This window comes from Leptidea sinapis, chromosome 9 (genome assembly GCF_905404315.1).
Source record: "Leptidea sinapis chromosome 9, ilLepSina1.1, whole genome shotgun sequence".
Lineage (NCBI taxonomy): Eukaryota > Metazoa > Arthropoda > Insecta > Lepidoptera > Pieridae > Leptidea > Leptidea sinapis.
The window spans coordinates 2,690,041-2,709,128 of record NC_066273.1 but is presented as its reverse complement, the minus strand read 5'-3'; the positions used below and the strand labels follow the sequence as shown (position 1 = coordinate 2,709,128).

The window sequence follows — 19,088 nt, the reverse complement described above, 5'->3', positions numbered from 1 at the left end:
TTAATTAACCTTCATAGTTAATTAACCTTCATAATTCCACCTTCGCACGACACGCCACAAGTTAGGATATCATCCTCACCATCTGGATGTGTGGCGGTCCACCACAGTGCGGTTTTCAAGGAGCTTTCTTCCACGTACTACAAAGCTGTGGAATGAGCTTCCTTGTGCGGTGTTTCAGGGATGATACGACATGGGTACCTTCAAAAAAAGCGCGTACACCTTCCTGAAAGGACGGCAACGCTCCTGTGATTCCTCTGGTGTTGCAAGAGATTGTGGGCGGCAGTGATCACTTAACAACAGGTGACCCGTACGCTCGATTGTCCTCCTATTCCATAAAAAAAAAAAAAACCCACTCGAAATCGGGTGACAACCACGATGACATGAATAAAACAAATTTTATGAAATGGCTTCAGTAAAAACGAATTCCTAACTTGCCAGCTAATAGTTTAAGAGTTATGGATAGTGCCCTTATTACAAGGTTAAGTTAAACAAAGCACCGACATTAAGCTCTACAAAAGCAGAAATGCAAAACTGGATCACAAATAAGGGGTTATCTTATAACTACATATATGAAATTATAAAAGAGCATAAAGAAGCTCCAATATATGAAGCCAATCAAATGCTTCAAGCTCATGGCCACTGGCGAGATTACCACCATACGAGGGCTGCACTAAAAGTATCGGGAATGGAATATTTCCACTGTTCCTGTCATATTAAAATCTTTTTAATTGAAAACTCCTTGGTTTTAAAAATCGAATAGAAAGGGCGGGAAACTTAAGATCGGTCGCACCTAATTTTGATAATTTTTAATTTTATGTAAATATTTTGATCAGATAAGTTGTAGTTTGTATATATTTTAGTAGTTAGTTTGTATTAAAGTGTAAATTTGTTTATTTGTGTAAATTTCATCCTATTGGTAAGTCCTCTTTTCTTCACTTTTCTATGACAATGGACCCCCCGGATGATCCTGGGGGGACAGCCCCTGATATAGGTCATGTAGTGACAATTTCCAACAATGACGATGGATACAGATGGTTCTGTGTCTCAGACATCTAGTGGCAGTAAAAGAGTGTCAGCTCGACCCAGAATCTGCAGACACTGTAATAAAAGACGACGAAAACACTGTGGTGATAAGAAGGATATTAAGGAAAGTGATTGCAAATGTGTAGAAATTAGTGACAAACAAATTCTTTCCAAAGTCGATTCCTGCAATAATTCTTCTATAGTAGTAGACACCATACAAAAAAATAACACAGACACTCCACCACAGCCACAGCCCCCTGTTGCAAGGCTGTTATATAACTCATTAGATGCTGCTCCTTTTGTTGTACACATTCAGAAACAGTATTCATCTCCCGATGATAATATTACTTTACATCCAGTTACATTTGGACGTTTTCTCAAAAGAAATTCTATTAAAAATATTGTGAATGGAAGTTTAAAAAGGATAGGCCGGAATAGGTTATCTATTTCTTTTTCTAAGTACCAAGATGCAAATGACTTAGTTGAAAACAAAAATTTAGAAAATGAAAAATATAAGGCTTTTATTCCATCATTTTCTGTGAGTAGAATAGGAATAGTCAGAGGAGTACCAGCTGTGTGGTCGGAAGAAGAAATAAAAGATAATGTTTCTGTTCCAATTGGCTGTGGCCCAATCATAAAAGTTAGGAGAATAAAACGAAAGATGATGATTGATGGACAAAACCATCTTAAATGTACTGAGTCTGTGGTATTTACTTTTGATGGACAGTTTTTGCCTAAACGAGTGTATATGTGCTACACTTCTCTTACTGTAGACTTGTATATATATCCTACTATTCAATGCTACAATTGTTGTCGGTTTGATCATGTGAAATCTCAATGCAGATCTAAACCTAAAATATTATTGTTATTAATTATATAAAATTATTTAGTATTATTAGTATTTCATAGTTATTTGGCAAAGTTATGTACACCATAATTGTTATACATATCAGGCACAATACCCTGTAATATATAAAACTAGTTGGTAAGGATAATATGTGTAATGTGGTTGTACTTATTAAATAAATAAATAAATAAACCAAGATGTTTTAGATGTGGTCAAGGACATACTGGTGATAACTGCTCTGTTCAAGATGATTTTATATCTTGTTGTTTATGTAAAGGTTCCCATATTGCAACTGATAAAAATGTTTAGAATATGAAAGACAAAGAGCTATAAAGGAGTCAATGGCTAAAAACTGTATTTCCTATTCAGAAGCTTCAAAGATACATCCATCTGTCTCTCGAATTTCATATGCAGATACATTACTCTCATCACCTAACATCACTCCTACTACTTTTCCAACCCAGCATCAACATTCAACACCTAAAGCTATAAACAATACTTCATATAAAAAAACTGTTTTTGTTAAACCAAAGCCTCCACCTACACTTAGCAAAGGATATGACAAATCTGCTCACCAAGAAATTTTAAGGGATTTTAATATTCCCCAACCCCCTAATGGATGTGCATTAATTAACAAAGAAAATGAAAATCCTTTGGAATCCTCAGTAATTGATTTAATTATTTCTCTTATAAAATCTCTTAGTCAATCAAATGAATTTTCACCGTCCAATAGTTTCTGCAATTACTCAAATTTATAAACCAAATAATGGACAAAGTTCTTCAATGGAATTGTCAAAGCATCACTCCTAAAAAAAGTGATCTTATTTATTTATTAAATAAATATAAACCTTATATCTGTGCTCTTCAAGAGACATGGTTGAAACCAGGATCTTTATTTAAGATTCGTGGTTATTCATGTCTCAGAGAAGATCGTGTGGATGGGCATGGCGGAGTAGCCATGCTTGTGAAACACCCTCTTTCCTTTTCTCTCTTCTCTATTCCTTCTCACAGTAATGATTTTTCTATTATTTCTGCTTTAGTTGAAAATATCTGTTATGTATCTATTTATATACCTCATCCTTTTTCTGCAATCTTAAATGAAATTAAAGATATTATTTACATTCTTCCAAAGCCTTTTATGATCCTTGGTGATTTTAACTGTCGCCATGAAACCTGGGGTTACTTATCTTCTAATAGTTATGGTAACACATTAATAGATATATTTGATTCAGTGAATTTGTGTATATTAAATGATGGTTGTCCTACACGACATTCTCAACCTGACGAGGGCCCAAGTGCTCCAGATTTAACATTCACTACACCTAATCTTGCTTCTTCTTTGTCCTGGGATCCATTACGATCTACTTTTGGTAGTGATCACTTCCCACTATTATTATCATTTCCAACCTGCAATAATAACAATAAAGTATTACATAAAACATATTCTCCTTGTTTAAAATATAAGCTTAATGATGTTGATTGGGATTTATATAAAGATCTAATAAAAAACAAAATTATTACACTTCCAAAAATTAATCCAGAATCTTTATTGAGGTTGCCAATGAGATATTTCCAATTAAAAATAGTTCTTTGGGTTTTATTCCTTCTCCTTGGTGGGATAACGAATGTACTAAGGCAGTAAAGAGAAGAAAATATGCTGAAATTACATACTGTCAATGTTCCACTGATGAGAATTTTGAAATTCTTACAGAGTATGTCAGAAACTTCAAAATTTCTAAATAAAAAGAAATTTGATGGCTGGAAAAACTTCTGCTATTCAATATCACCTGATGTCAAACCATCTCTTGTATGGCAAAATATAAGAAGTTTTAGATCTGCATACAAAGATTCATCCCCAAAATCAATCCCTTTTCATTTAGTTAATAGCTTTTTAGATAAATTGGCTCCACCTTTCGTTCCTGAAGACTTAATAATTGGTTACCCTGTAATAAATATAAATAATGATAACTGTTTTGGTTTAAACAGTATATTTTCTCTCACTGAACTAAAAGGTGTATTGTCTCATGTTAAGGATTCTGCTCCTGGACTGGACGGTATTCCGTATTCCTTTATCTCTCATTTAGATGATGATGCTTTATTTTATTTTTTATCTCTTATAAATTCCATAGTGACATCTGATAACATCCCCTCCACGTGGAAACGTCAAGAAATAATTCCCGTACTGAAACCTAATAGGTGTTCTTCAGACCATTCTGCCTATCGCCCAATCGCTCACTTTCTTCTGTTTTGATGAAAATTACAGAACATCTTATAAAAAATCGTTTAGAATGGTTTGTTGAGCATAACGGTCTATTATGTGAATCCCAATTCGGTTTCAGACGTGGGAAAAGTACTATTGATAGCTTAAGTATATTCATTTCTGATATTCAATTATCATTTTCAAATAATAAATCAGTAATAGCTGCGTTCTTAGATATAAATTGTGCCTATGATAATGTCGTAATAAGTATTTTAAAGAGTAAGCTTTTACAACTTAATATACCTCTGCTATTAACAAATTTTATCATAAACATGCTTTCCGAAAGATACATAATCCTGAAACTAGATGACGGGAAGTCAATTACTCGACTTGTTTCAAAGGGCCTCCCCCAGGGATCAGTACTTAGCCCAATATTGTATAATATTTATACACACGATTTAAAATCATCACTTGATAGTGTAAATGTTCTTCAGTATGCTGATGATCTATTAATTTACTGTCGTGATATTTCTATTGAAAAAGCTAGTTCTTCTATAACACAACCGCTGATAAATTTAAAAACTTGGTTGGACTTAAATAAAAAACCACCTTGTCTAATCAATAGTTTTAAGAAATTTATCAACATAAAAGCTCCTATTCATCGATCCATTAATTATCCTCTTTTCAGTACTAGCTTTGAAGCATTAATGTTTCTTCCAGAAATTCATTTTAACCCAGATTTAAATAAGCACGATATTTGTACAAATTTTTCATTTAATCTTCTTAATCATTTAATTGATTACCATCATATTTACACAGACGCGTCTAAACATTCCTCCTCGGATCCTGTTGGTGTAGGTGTCTATCACGCTCAATTTAAAATATCACAGAAAATTAAACTACCTCCGGAAACATCGGTGTTTACTGGGGAATGTTATGGCATTTTAAAGGCTATTGAATATATTATTCTATTTAAACTTCCAAAAACAATAATTTTCTCTGATTCAAAAAGTGCCTTACAGTCTCTCAATAGGTTCCCATATAAATCAAAAAATATTTCTTCTGTTGTCATAGAAATAAGAAATCTATTAAATAAATGCAATCACTTTGGTCTTTCTGTGTTGTTTGTATGGATCCCCAGCCATAGGGACATTCCTGGTAATATAAAAGCAGACCAACTAGCTAATGAAGCCGTGGTCGATGGCGACATTTTCCCTTATAAAGTTTTTTACCAGGATCTAGGTGCTCTTCCTATAGTTCACCTTCAGGATTGCTGGAATAGACTTTGGACTGAAACTGGTCAATCAAAAGGCAGGAAATATTTTAACCTTCAGCCACTTATTTCATTTAAACCATGGTTTTTCCGTGCCAAATGCAATAAGTTAGTATGTTCTTCTATCATAAGAATGCGTTTGGGTCATGTTTGCACTCCTGTTCATCTTAATAGATTAGGCATTGTATCTACTGACATGTGTGAATGTGAATCCGATAAATGTGTCTAGATCACATTTTCTTTTCATGTTCTCTATACGACCGCTCCTCATTCCTGAATGATCTAATATCTCTTAATGTTCCTTTTCCTACCTGTATATCCTGTCTAATTATGTATCCATGTAAATTTTATAAAATATTGTCATCTTTCATTCTTCAGAATCATATTAAAGTTTAAATATTTGTAATGTTGTGTAAGTAGCAAGTATATATGTATATTTATGAAATTTTTAATATCCGTTTCAATCCTCTTTCTACTTATCTGATCCTTTCCCGTGTTCCGTATCCTTTTTTAACTTAATTTCCCAATCTTTTAATTTACATTATTGGCAAAAAGTAAACGCTATTGCCAAAAGAAGAAAAAAAAATCGTATACCATTTATTTATTTAAAAAAACCGTTCGACCGTCCCGATAACAAAAGATCTTTTTGCAAACTTTACGTTCAAATATATTATTATATTGTATTAAAAAAATTATCAGCAATACCGTAAAATTTAACAAGTCTTGGGAGTCATAGAAGCTAAATATGGCAACATAACGCTCAGTTTAGTAGAGGTAAAATAACTGTGAACGCACTGTACTGTGGCTGAACCCAGCAAAAGGCGGCAAATTCAAAAAAACTTCATATGGTTTTTCATACCAATGAAAGTAGGAATTTGATATTAATTTGTCTATTTTTTGTAGATATTTTCTGACCGGTTATTATGTAAGGCTATTGATTTTTTCATTTTCAAAGGCATTTATTACATATTTCTTGTACACGCATTATTTAGACACGAATTATTTGCAAACGTGTATTATTTTAAATTGTTTCTTCAACGTACAAAGGGATCATATTATCAGAACCTAGAGTATGGGAGGGGAAAAAATACCTACAGTGCAAGAACAATATCCCATAAAAATTGCTACACAGCTGAAGTAAGCATAAAAATAAAAGTCTAAAAGGAAGAAGCCTTTTTCATTTTGATAAAAATGTGGCTACTTGTTTCTTAACAACATAATATAATTTGCCAATTTAATTCCTAATGGCTTGAATTTCAAAGCTATCTAAATTGGGTATGGTAGCCAAATGAGGTCTTTTCTTACCTTCCTTGCTTTTCCTTCGTTCTTGATTCTTTTTAATGTTGATAAATTACTTTTATATGGAAGAACAAAAAAAAATTAATATGGCCGTATAGTTGACGTAATTAAGTAGTAAGGTTTTTATCTAAGTATAACTTTAGTATTTTTAACTTACCAGTAATTGAAGATATTTCTTCAACACATTTATTCTGACTTATTAAATTAGTACTGTCTAAACTTTACTTTTGTGCTTAAACACCGCTTCCTTCTCTTCTTGTTTTTGCTTAAATTTACCTACTCATCATAGTCAAATAACACTCGCAACAAGCCACTTTTGATCGTTTTACCCATGTTCGCTTAGAAATATTCAAGAAACTCAATGTAAACAAACTCCGATGTAGCAGCAAGACACAACAGATCGATTGACATTGTCTCATTGATATTTTATTTATTGTTATCATAATTTATTTAATTAAGCGTTATTTTGCGGTAATCCGTGTATATTCCGCCAAAATTCGTATCGACACTCTCGACTCTCGTGGCAGTATTTGGCGAGTCAACATCTAATCCTAAAGGATGCCTCCTGTAGAGGAGAAACACGTGTCGAATTGATTAAAGACAAATCTTGGCGAAATTCACACTCAAGAAGGCTCGCAAGATTTGAATATTATTGCCATTCCTTTAAATGGCTGGGCTGAGCTTTCATTAGCCAGACCCAATGACGTTCTATGTACATATGGACTTAAATCTCTTTCTCTCCATCTTGTCAGAATGAGATTGATGAAAGGACGCCACCAGCACACAGTCAGAAATGAAAACTATAGAGACGCTCTTTTTATAAAGGCCCAGTTAACAATTGATTAGCAATATTGTATTTTGTGTACAGAAAATCATTGCTGGTGAATGTGAACGGCTTACAAGAACGTGAACAGATACAAGCTACTTGTGATAATTGATACTTATTTACACCGCAAATCTGTAGACATTTTCCGTACAAGAGATAATGAAAGAGAATTGGTGCCAGTTGGTAGCATGAGAGAGTTGTGAAGAATTTTACAAAACGAATAATTCGAGTGTGATTTACTTGAATCATTTTCTGGAGGGTGATTTATATAAAACTTCTAAAGGATTTAAGCGTTTAAAAATTCATGCTCGAAAATTATGATAAGACTTTTATACATTAAAAGTATTGAAATCGCTTTCGAAAGTCAATATATTTACTCAAATTGACACGCAAGTCCAATTTAGCCACATTTATAATTTGATAAAAGCTATCATACAAAGATATGTTAAAAGTATAATATTTGTGTGTTTATTTCTCTCATTGACTTACTTAGATCCAAATCAGTTTTGTTAGAGCGTTAAGAAATAACAAATATGCACACAATTTAATAAATAAACGTAAAAAATTTCGCCTTTATAATATGAGTGTGATTTTTGATAAAAAAAAAGGTATAAACCTCCGACCCAACAGAAATTGATCAGAAAATAGGGACAGACTGACAAACGCAAAACTTATAGCAACCCTCGTTTTGGTCAGGGTTTAAAAAAATACTTAACTGCTACTCCACTGATGTGACTGTCCAAATCGAGTTTTTAATTACAAATACGCAGCTTAAACTATACTACTACTACTAAAAAATGTGTAATTGCTGCCTATTGACCGATAATATTTTAATAACTGGAGTAAACGCAGAAATGTATAGATATGGCAGTCGAAGCTTATTATGGTGCCATTTGTGGCAAGTGAGATATTTCGGCTTTGTTTTTGAAGACGTGAATTGTCTATATTACAGTTGAGACGTGTAGTCTATTTTTCCTTTCGTGTACTAAATAGTAAACAAATATGGCGTACAGAGAACTAGCTCGTAACAAGAGATAATTCATGGGGATCATCGAACGAATGAACGACTGAACTTAATGGTTTTTATGCAGTGAATGAAAAATGTATTATTTCTACCCTTGTACCCGATGTAGAAGGGTAGAAATAATTCAAGTTATTTTAAAAGTTTTATGATTCGGATTCCGATGATAAAAACTATACCTATCTTATAATATTATTATATACCTAAAACAAAAAAGCAAATAAGCGACCAGGAGATTTCCGTTAGGAGCCTCTAAGAGCCTTTATTGTATTAATTCCTTTTGATCATGGATGGCTCACTAGGAAACCCTGTGCAGAGCCAACCAGGGATTTCTGTTCGCTTTATAATTTAATGTAAGACTATACAATTACCTATATATCTATAAGAATATACCTATCTAATAATATTATTTTTAATAAAAAACAAATAAGCGATTGGTAGAGATGCGAAGTGAGTATACACTGGCCTTCAAAAGTAAGTATCACACTTTTAAAATTGGGATAACGTTTTAAGTTCACAAGATATACTTTCGAAATAAAAAAGACTCCAAAGAGAATTTAATTTTGTACATAAAAACTTTATAGTCGGTAACCTTCTTTTAATAATTGGCTGAAAAAAAACTTCAAAAACAAAACCATTCCTTTTTCAAAGCGGACGTTTCCGAATTACAATTTTAGCATTCACATTTTTCTTTCTGTTTCAAATTTTTTTCAAGATCTTGTTTTAAAAATTTATGCTAAAAAGCACATTACATTTATTTATCATGCCTCTTTCAGTTGAAGAATGTGCTAGGATCGTGGCTTTTCTGGAACTAGGCATCAGTATGCGTCGCACTGCAAGAATGGTGTGTGTGACGGTACGAAGGGTCCAGAAGGTAAAGCGAAGGTACGAAGAGACTGGACACCATCTGAGGAGACCTTGTAATGGCAGACCCAGGTGTACCAGTGCCCGAGAAGATCGTTATATTATTTTCACTGTGTTAAGAAATCGCCACCAAAATGCAGTTAAAGTCCAGCAACAGCTACTTCAGACCCGGAGGGACTACATTAGTTACAGTACAGTGAGAAGAAGACTTGCTGAAGCAAATTTGAAACCCCGAAGACCAGCGAGTGGCCCAAAACTCGAGAGACAGCATCGAGTAGCGAGACTGCGATACGCCCGTGAACACATGCAGTGGGATGAAGAAGAATGGTCAAGAATTTTGTTTGCATATAAGTCTCGATTCTCCCTTTACACTTCTGATGGAAGGCGAAGTGTTTACAGGCGACCTGGTGAGCGATACCTTCAAGCCTGCATCTCAGAAAGAGTCCATTACGGTGGAGGCAGTGTACATGTATGGGCTGGCATATCTTCAGAAGGTCGCACAGAGCTAGTAGCCATAGAAAATGGCACCCTCACTGGGCAAAGATATGCTCAAGAGATTCTCAATGAGTATGCAGGGCCGTATTTAGCAAATATGGGTGATGGACCGATGCTGATGCATGATAATGCCCGGCCACATACGGCTCATATCGTACAAGAGTATATTCAAAAGGTCGGTGTATCAGCGTGATGGTTTGGCCATCAAGAAGTCCTGATCTCAACCCGATTGAACACGCCTGGGATGAGCTTGGAGGCTAGTCAGAAATCGCAGACCACCACCTACTACTCTCAGGGCACTAAAGCAGGCCCTGGTACAAGAATGGGAGAATATTCCCCAGCATCGGCTCCGAAACCTAGTGTTCAGTTTGCCAAATCGGCTCGAAGCTGTAATCAGAGCTCGAGGAGGCAATACCAGTTATTAAAAATTAAATAACATGTAACACATTTTAGTTGAATTTTTTTACACTAAACTAAAAATGTCTATTTTCATTGTTTTATCTTTTTTAAGTTAAAAATGTTACTAAAGTATTATTTTAGTTTCTAAGAATTAAAGCCTATAAAATTTGCAACAAAACGTTTTTAATCTTAAATCTCTACCTTCTATAGTTAAGAAAAAAAATTAATTTGAGAAGTGTGATACTTACTTTTGCAGGCCAGTGTAATTACATTATCAAATTAACTAAAAAAAATATGTGTAAGCTTATCCAAATGATTTGAGTTTTCTTTGGTGTTAATTCCGCCAATAACACTAAAGAAAACAATAACACTAAAGAAAACTCAAATCATCCTATTTAACTTGTACCAAATAATTATTTGTTTTTTAAAAAAGTATTTTTGTTTAATGTATTAATTGTAAGCTGTCATTTTGTTATTCCATTCATACATCCATTCTCATTAATAACCACAATATATTCATTCGGATAATTATCTTAATCGGAAATAAAGTAATCTATTTATGTTTTAGGCTACCTGTCATTCATAGCTATCAAACTTTCTTCACGATATTTCACTGTCTCGCAAGAACGTGAAATAGAGTTTCAAACAGGATTATTAATTAGCATTTAAGGCTAGACTGTAGTGCAAGTGTGGCAGCATAAAACAATATCATTATGTTCCGTAGAGGAAAATTAATGTATATTCCAGGATATAAAAAGCTCTATGTGATGCTAAAATGTATCACTTTACAAAAATGTCCAATATATTCGCAGCTAGTCAGGTCGCAAAAATTGTTTTACATTACTTCCCAATTGCATAACGAAGGGAAGTTTGTTGATCCACCTATCCTTACTGTATCTTAACCACACATGCAATGCAATGCAAGAGATTCTGGTGTATCCATTTCTGTCATGCTCTTTGAATGACTTTATTATGACTGAAAACATGGATTTATGAAAATGAGATCTACTGTTACTAACCATAAGTGCTTTGTTAGCGACCTGTATTATGAAATATAGCATGGTCATTCAATTGACGCTATTTATATCTATTTCAGCGAGCTTTATTCTTCTGGAGTCGATGGCATATTCTTAAGACGGTGCAAATACCTTACCTGACTAACTATAAATCTTGTGTTGTCATTGGAGGATATTTGTGTCTAAGCTTTTTGCCACTTTGTCAGATGTCCCTAACAGGGCTCACATTTGGGACCTTTATTATTTTAATGACATATACAATTGAGTCAAAAAGTGTAGATTTTATTTATTCTAAAACTAACTTACTTTGTAATTAGCTGTACCTACACTAATTGTTACAGCGCCGCGTAAAAGGAGGTCTCGTATTTCCAAAGCTACCATTTGGTAATACGTTGCAGAAAGTCCTTTGAAATCGCAATGTGGAGGAACGCCACACTATCATTTGGTAATACGTTGCAGAAAGTCCTTTGAAACCGCAATGTGGAGGAACGCCACACTATCATATGGTAACGATAATGATAGCTAATTTAGTAGCATATCATATGAAGGCTGAATTCGGCTACAGTAATCGATCCTTCACCACACTCCCCGTGATAAGAGAAGTCCCACATGTGATCAAGCCATTCACAGACCACTGGATCTTGGACAAGGCAGCTCTGCTAGGACTAGGGCGCATCAGAGCAGGGATGAGAGCAGTCGATTAACCATCCAATAAGTGTGGACACGTTCATATATGTTAACCAAAAACACTAAAACAGACATATTTCATAGCAGTATAAGTAAATAAAAAAAGAACTATCGTACAATTCAAAACTCACATAATTAATTTATTTTTATTTATTTTAACCTTAATAATCAAGTTGTGTTTGCCTTTGTGTGCTCAATTACTGAATTTAAAATCTGTTACATAAATAAATAGTAAAATTTGGAAAACTTCTTTAGGTGCGCCGATAATATTGTTAATTTGTGGATGAACGAGACTTAGCTGTCATGATCGGCTATGTAACGTTCGTATATTTATATTATATTCCGCATTATTAAGTTTGCATTGATGAAGTTTTTACGTCTATTGTGTAGTGTGAAGCATAAACAGCTTTTGAAATGGAAATTTCTATAGGCACGTGATCACCTTATATTGTGGGTCCTGAATGAGACCGGTCAGTCACGCTAGGCCATGTAACATTTCACTCATATACGCTCAAGTTACATAGACTAGCCGTGTTATTTTCTCTCATTAAGTAGGTATTCTAAATACACCGCACCCTTTGTTACATCGGGTATTTTGCAAACAGTATTTTCGGGTGTTTTGCAAGTAAAAAACGTATCTATAGATGTTTTATAATATATTTGCATCACTGTAAATTTGCATCATTGTAATATCGTAGATGGTATTGATAATTTTCGGGTTTGCATCTTCATCTTAATACCTATTAAAAAACAATATTTTTATCTGTAGCGTTTCATTGATATAAATTAAAGCAGCGGTGGTATAATAATTTAAGATTAAACCTTCAATATTAACATTAAAAAGGCATGGCAAAAATAAAATATAAAATAAACTTTTCACCTCTACAGCACGAAAAGGGCGCTATTGCTACGTGAAAACTCGCAGCAAAAACACTTTTTGCTGCGAGTGTGAGGCAAAGTGATTTAAATTTCGAACCCCACGTGAGCATCCGCAATTGCTCCGCGTTAAAAAAATAAACAATGCGATCCCGTGCGTTCCGAAACTCATTTTAGCCTAGCATATTATCTCATTGCCACAAAAATTTACATGTTACTTATCAAAATTTAGATTTATAAACTCATTAATCTTGAAAACAGACGTATCCTTCTTGAATTATCTCTTTTACATGGGCTTTGTCACGGTTATGTAGACTGTCAGGAACTTACCACTAAAACTTTAAATTTTTGTACTCCAAAAAGACGCTCTAGGCACACATGCTTATTTCCTATTCCTCTGGTGTCCTCAAATTACGCACAACATTCTATAATAACTCGATTACATAAAACCTATAATAATAAGTTTAGTTCGGTTGATATTTTCCACCTCAATAAACTCAAATTCAAAAATGAGATATTAAGAATATTAGTTGAAACATAATTTTATGATTTTATTAAGATAGTTCATTTTATGTTAGTTAGGTATCTTTTCATAGTTTAAATCCTGTGTTTTTATTACATTAAAACGAATGCACACACACATACACCCACACACATGCGCACATGTATATATAATTGTATATTATCTAGCAAATATCCGAATACATTCATGGTGTTTTACTGTGTCGATTGCTTAAAATTAAGGCCTTTAAAATGTTAATCCCTTTTGGCTGTCAGATCACATTTATATGTATTAATTAAATGTTTTTAAGAGCTGTGGTTTATGTATAAATAAATAAATAAATTTTACTATTGCCTTTTTAAAGACTTAATATTTAAAATAAATACTAGTAATAATATTTATAATAAACATTGTTAAATATTATCTTAATTGTTTCTATAACAATAACCTATAACACCTTTCTCGCTAGTCGAGGTGAAAAGTTGTATGTTTCACACGAGAGCAAATTTTTTTTTGTCTTGTACCTTTAATTCACTGACTAGGCTCAGTAGTCTATTTTAGAATTCTATTCAATTCTAGACTACTTCGCCAATTCGTGATATTTAAAGTCAGCACTCGCAGCAAAAAATAACTTTGCTCACATGTTGAATAAATACAATGACGTTCTATACTTATAGACAATGCACCTCATACAAAATCAAAGCCGAAATATGGCACATGCCAAAAATGGCACCATAATAACCTTAGACTGCTATGTCTATACATTTATGCGTTTACTCCAGTTTTTAAAAATATTATTGGTCAATAGGCAGCAATGTAAACACTTATTTTGAATTTAGAACCCGATTTGGACAGTGACATCGGTGGTATAGTTAGGTATTTTTTTAAACCCTGACGAAAACGAGGGTTGCCATAAGTTTTGCGTTCGTCAGTCTGTCCCTATTTTCCAATCAATATCTGTTCAGTCGGTGGTTTTTACGTTTTTAATCAAAAATCATACTCATAATATAAATAGGAAAGTTTGTATGTTTATTAATTGGCTTGTGTTTATATTTGTTACCTCTTTACGTTTTAAAGGGATTTGGATTTAATAAGTTAAGGTTAACTTTTAATGAGAGAAACTTATACTCAAATATAATATTTTTATTAACATAAAATATTTAGTTAAACTGATTATTTAAATGTTAAGTTTCTTGAATTAAATAAAATTTGTCTTTTAGACTTAGATATCTTTTCCAGGGTATATTTTTGGTAGTGTAAGCGGACATCAACATATTTTTGTATGACAGCTTTTGTCAGTTTTTAAATGTGGTTAAATCCAAAAAACTGAAACCTTTAGTGGTGAAATATAAATATGCTCATTTAGTTTGTAAATTTCTTCACATCTCTCTCTTGCTACCAACTGGCGTCAATTCTCTTTCATTATCCCGTGTACGGGATAGGTTAAAAATATTAGCTTTTACGTATCTGCGATGTAAATGAGTATCTTCCGTGATGAATGTAAATAGCACGAGTATGTAATTGTTCACGTTCTTGTAAGCCGTTCACATTACACAAAACACAATATTTTATTTTATTTTTATTTTTATTTTATTTGGAAAACTTACAGTGTTACTATAACTTCATTACTTAATAATAGTGTGAACATTTTACACCATTTAATAGTTTTCGCATATTGTTTCTAATAACACGTAGGTACAACTTTTTTTCTTTTTTTTATACAAGTATTATATATAATATGTTAATAATTACATACGTACATTTATTATGTTCAAAGAGAATTTAAACACTACGTTCAATTATGTTTATAGTAACAGTTAGGGAAACACATTAAACCAGTTTTTAGTCATTTTTGATCTGATAGAGTTTGTGGATGAATTAAACAGGTCGAAATCAGGAAAGCCTTTAAGATAATTTATGCAGTGAGATGCTCTTGATAAGAATGAGTTTTGTTTGTAATTTGACGCACAGTGGGGTATATGTAAATATTTAGGATGTCTTGCAGAGATTCTGGGAATATTTAAATTTATATTCGAGAGAAGATGGGGAGCGTCAGTGTGACATTGTGCTATTTTTGTTAAGAATAAAATATCAGCTATTTTGCGTCTCTCGTGGAGTGGTAATATATGATGTCTCCTGCATCTTGACTCATAATCATTGTCGTATGTCTTGCACTTATATTCAAGGTATTTAACAAATCTGTGTTGGATTGATTCTAATCTGTTAATATATATATCATACTGAGGGTTCCAAATTTGTGTACAATACTCGAGTATGCTACGAATATGTACAATACAACGTTTTTATAACCTTGATACTTGAGAATTGGGAACAGGATCTCTTGATAAATCCCATACACTGGTTGGCTCTATTAGCGATGTTTTCAATGTGTTTATCATATGAAAGCTTAGAGTCGTGAATTACACCTAGATCACGTATCTCATTTACAATTTTGAGTGGATGACCATTAAGTGAATATTGAAATTTAATAAAATTAGGATTACGGGTAAATGTTATAGCGTAACATTTCGGAACGTTCAGGTCTAGTTTGTTGATGCTACAGTATTTTTCAAACCTGTGCATGTCTTGTTGTAATAAAAGACAGTCATCAACGTCACGAATTTGTTTAAATATTTTCATATCATCTGCGTATAGTAGGAATTTGGAATGTTGAAAACATGTAGCGATATCGTTAATGATGATATTAAACAACAATGGAGCCAACAAGGATCCTTGAGGGACCCCAGAGGGCACGAGGTTCCATTCTGATGAGTATCCGTTGAGAACCACAGCCTGTGATCTGTTCTCAATGTACGAGATAAACCACCTATATATTACCATGAATTCCTGCCGAAAGAATTTTCTGGAGTAGTATTTTATGGTCAATTTGATGGAATGCCTTGCGAAAATCTGTGAACCTAGAGTCTACTTGACCGCCAGAATCTATGTTAAATGTTGTGTAATTTAGGAATGATAGTAGATTAGACGTAGTTGAGCGATTTCTAATAAATCCATGCTGTTCGGGGATAAATAAGGTTGATACACTATTATAGACTTGGGTGTAGACTAATTTTTCAAAAATTTTAGCGAAAATGCATAACTTTGAAATTGGCCTGAAATTTTTAATGTCATTTCTGCTGCCATTTTTGGGTATGGGGGTGATGAAGGCAGACTTCCAGATTTTCGGAACTACCCCTTCCCGTAATGAACGTATGAATAATATAGTAAGAGGTTCCGTTAGTACATCTGCGCATTTTTGTATAAATAATGGGGGAATTCGCCCATAGGTCCTGCTCCCTTAGTAAGGTCTACAGATTTGAGTAGTTTATTAAGCTCATCTGGTATTATTTCTATTTCACTTATTGATAAACTAGAGTGTGGCTGAGTCCTGTTCTGATCGCTTTGGTTAGTAGTGGGTGAAAGAAACGTCGATTGAAAATAATCTGAGAAGAGACTACAAACTTCTTGTCCTGTGTCTGCCGATTGATTTTCATAAAAGAGACGGGAGGGAGGAATGTTAGAATTGTTTTTTATAGATTTTGTGAATGACCAGAATAATTTGGGATTTTTTGTTATTGACTCCTCGCATCTTTCTATATAGGTTTTATAGCATTGGTCTTCTAGAACCTGCGCTCTTTTGCGCAGTATAGAAAATGTATTGTAATCAGATGTATTGCCGTAAGTATTGTATTTCTGAAGAAATTTGAATTTTTCTTTGAGGACCTTTTTTAGTGATGCGGTGTACCATGGTGGAAAGTTATTGGGCGAGTAAAATTTGTGAGGAATATATTTGTTTATAGTATCATATAGATTTTTGTAGAATACTTCTATTGCTTCTTCTATGGGATTGATTAGTAGATAGTCGTCCCAAGCCATTTTACCTAATATTAATTTGATATTATCGTAATCACCTTGTTCATACATGTATTTCTGTCTTTTGTTTGTTTTTAGGTGATTACGATTTTCTAAATTTAAGATTAGTCTTAAAGATTTATGGTGGGAGTCCTCTGGTATTAAGGGGTCATCACAAGTAGAAACTGCAAGGTAAGCATTACTTAGTACTAAATCTAGGACTCTGTAATTAATTTTATGGCATAAGTTATATTGTGTGAGGTTACATTCAGACATGGTATCAACAAATAATATCTGTGCTTCACCTGAGGCACCTGAGTGTTCCGGATGATCATGAGAGCCAGGTGACCATTGTAGTTTACTCAAATTAAATTCTACCATTATAATAAATATATCATTTGGACAAGAATTGATAATGAGAGATAGGTTTGCTGTAAAATTATTTAATTGTGAGTTAAAGGAATGACCAAGTCTTTCACTACATAAATAAATACAACAAAAATGTATTTTAGGCGTTGTTCTATTATTTTTGTCGCTGAATATATATCCTCGGCAGAGGTGCGCCACTCCAAGCGTTCTTCTGCGATAAGTCCGCGTTTTATGGCCAAAAGTACTCCCCCGCCATACCTTTCACGTGTTGCTTAATAATTTCTGTCCCTTGTCCCTTCGCCAAATAATGTATCGGTCATCGAATAATTCAGAATCATTAATACTGCTAAGCAACCAAGTTTCCGTCAATGAGATAACATCATATGAATTTAGTTGTATGTTTCTTTTAAATAAGTGTGTTTCTGTTCGTAGCCCTCGAGTATTTTGATAGTAGATATTAAGATTATTAGGCGCTATTATTATCAGCTGATAGCAAAAGTCTCAAGCAAATCTTTGTATAAAAATAGTATTTTATAATAATAAATAATATTGCTAATCATTGTTCATTAGATCTTTAAAAATAGATATGTACGTAGTTACAAACTTACCTTGGCTAACACCGACTCCAAAAATAAGAATAATTATTACTAGAATTAGATTTATTAATAAGATTGTATAAGAATACGCAATCATTTTAATACTTTTTAGTGCATATTATATCTATTGTTTTGGAATAGTTTTTTGAAGTCGGTTGTTTTTTTGTTAATTTTATTTTTATCTTTAGATTTTTAGTGAATCTGGACTACACTATTTAATAATTTGTCTAAATTTTGTGTAGATCTACTTAATTTTGCAATACAGCAATGAACGTAAGCGCATTGCAATTTTATTACTGACAGCTCTGCCACAGATCGCACCCTTACTGTAAGTCGTTAAGGAGTTCCATTGATCATCATATTTTACTACGACAATTACTTGGCCATAACGACGTTACGGTAGGCGACTCAAATATCCATAAATATATAGATATGAAAGCATAAAAAAGATTCGGCCTAGTATCGTTAATTTGCTCCTAAGAATTGAAGAGTTCCGTTACATTGTCATGGATCCCATAAGCAGAACCTAACCAAACTATCACCAAACTACCTTTGCATACTGCAAAGGTAGTTTGGTGATAGTTTGTCCTTCCCAATAAAAAAATAATTGTCGAAATCTGTTGGCGCGATATTGAGTTATTCCTAAATTTGTTGCGCATATTCTAATAGCAAATTTAAGACTTTAATAGGTTTCTCATGGTTGCCATTATCAGATCTGGGCCAATGTATCAATTGCAATGGGACCACACGGGAAGCACCAGCTTTCAAATAAAAAAAATAATTATCAAAATCGGTTCTCCCAGTTGTAAGTTACTAAACATAAAAAAAAACCTTCCTACGAATTGAGAACCTCCTCCATTTTTGTTAAGTCTGTTAAAAAGAGCGACTCTATTGTTTTCATTTCTGACTGTGCCCTTTCATCTGTCCCATTCTGACAAGCGGG

At 33.4% G+C, this 19,088-nt stretch overlaps 1 long non-coding RNA gene across 1 annotated transcript; it reads right to left on the bottom strand.

Moving 5' to 3' along the window:
- Nucleotides 1-2,646: 2,646 nt before the first annotated feature.
- Nucleotides 2,647-3,631, bottom strand: LOC126966047 (uncharacterized). Its single transcript, XR_007729651.1, has 2 exons — nt 3,542-3,631; nt 2,647-3,277 (listed from the first exon to the last, which is right to left on the bottom strand). It is a non-coding gene; the product is annotated as an uncharacterized LOC126966047 (long non-coding RNA).
- Nucleotides 3,632-19,088: the final 15,457 nt, after the last annotated feature.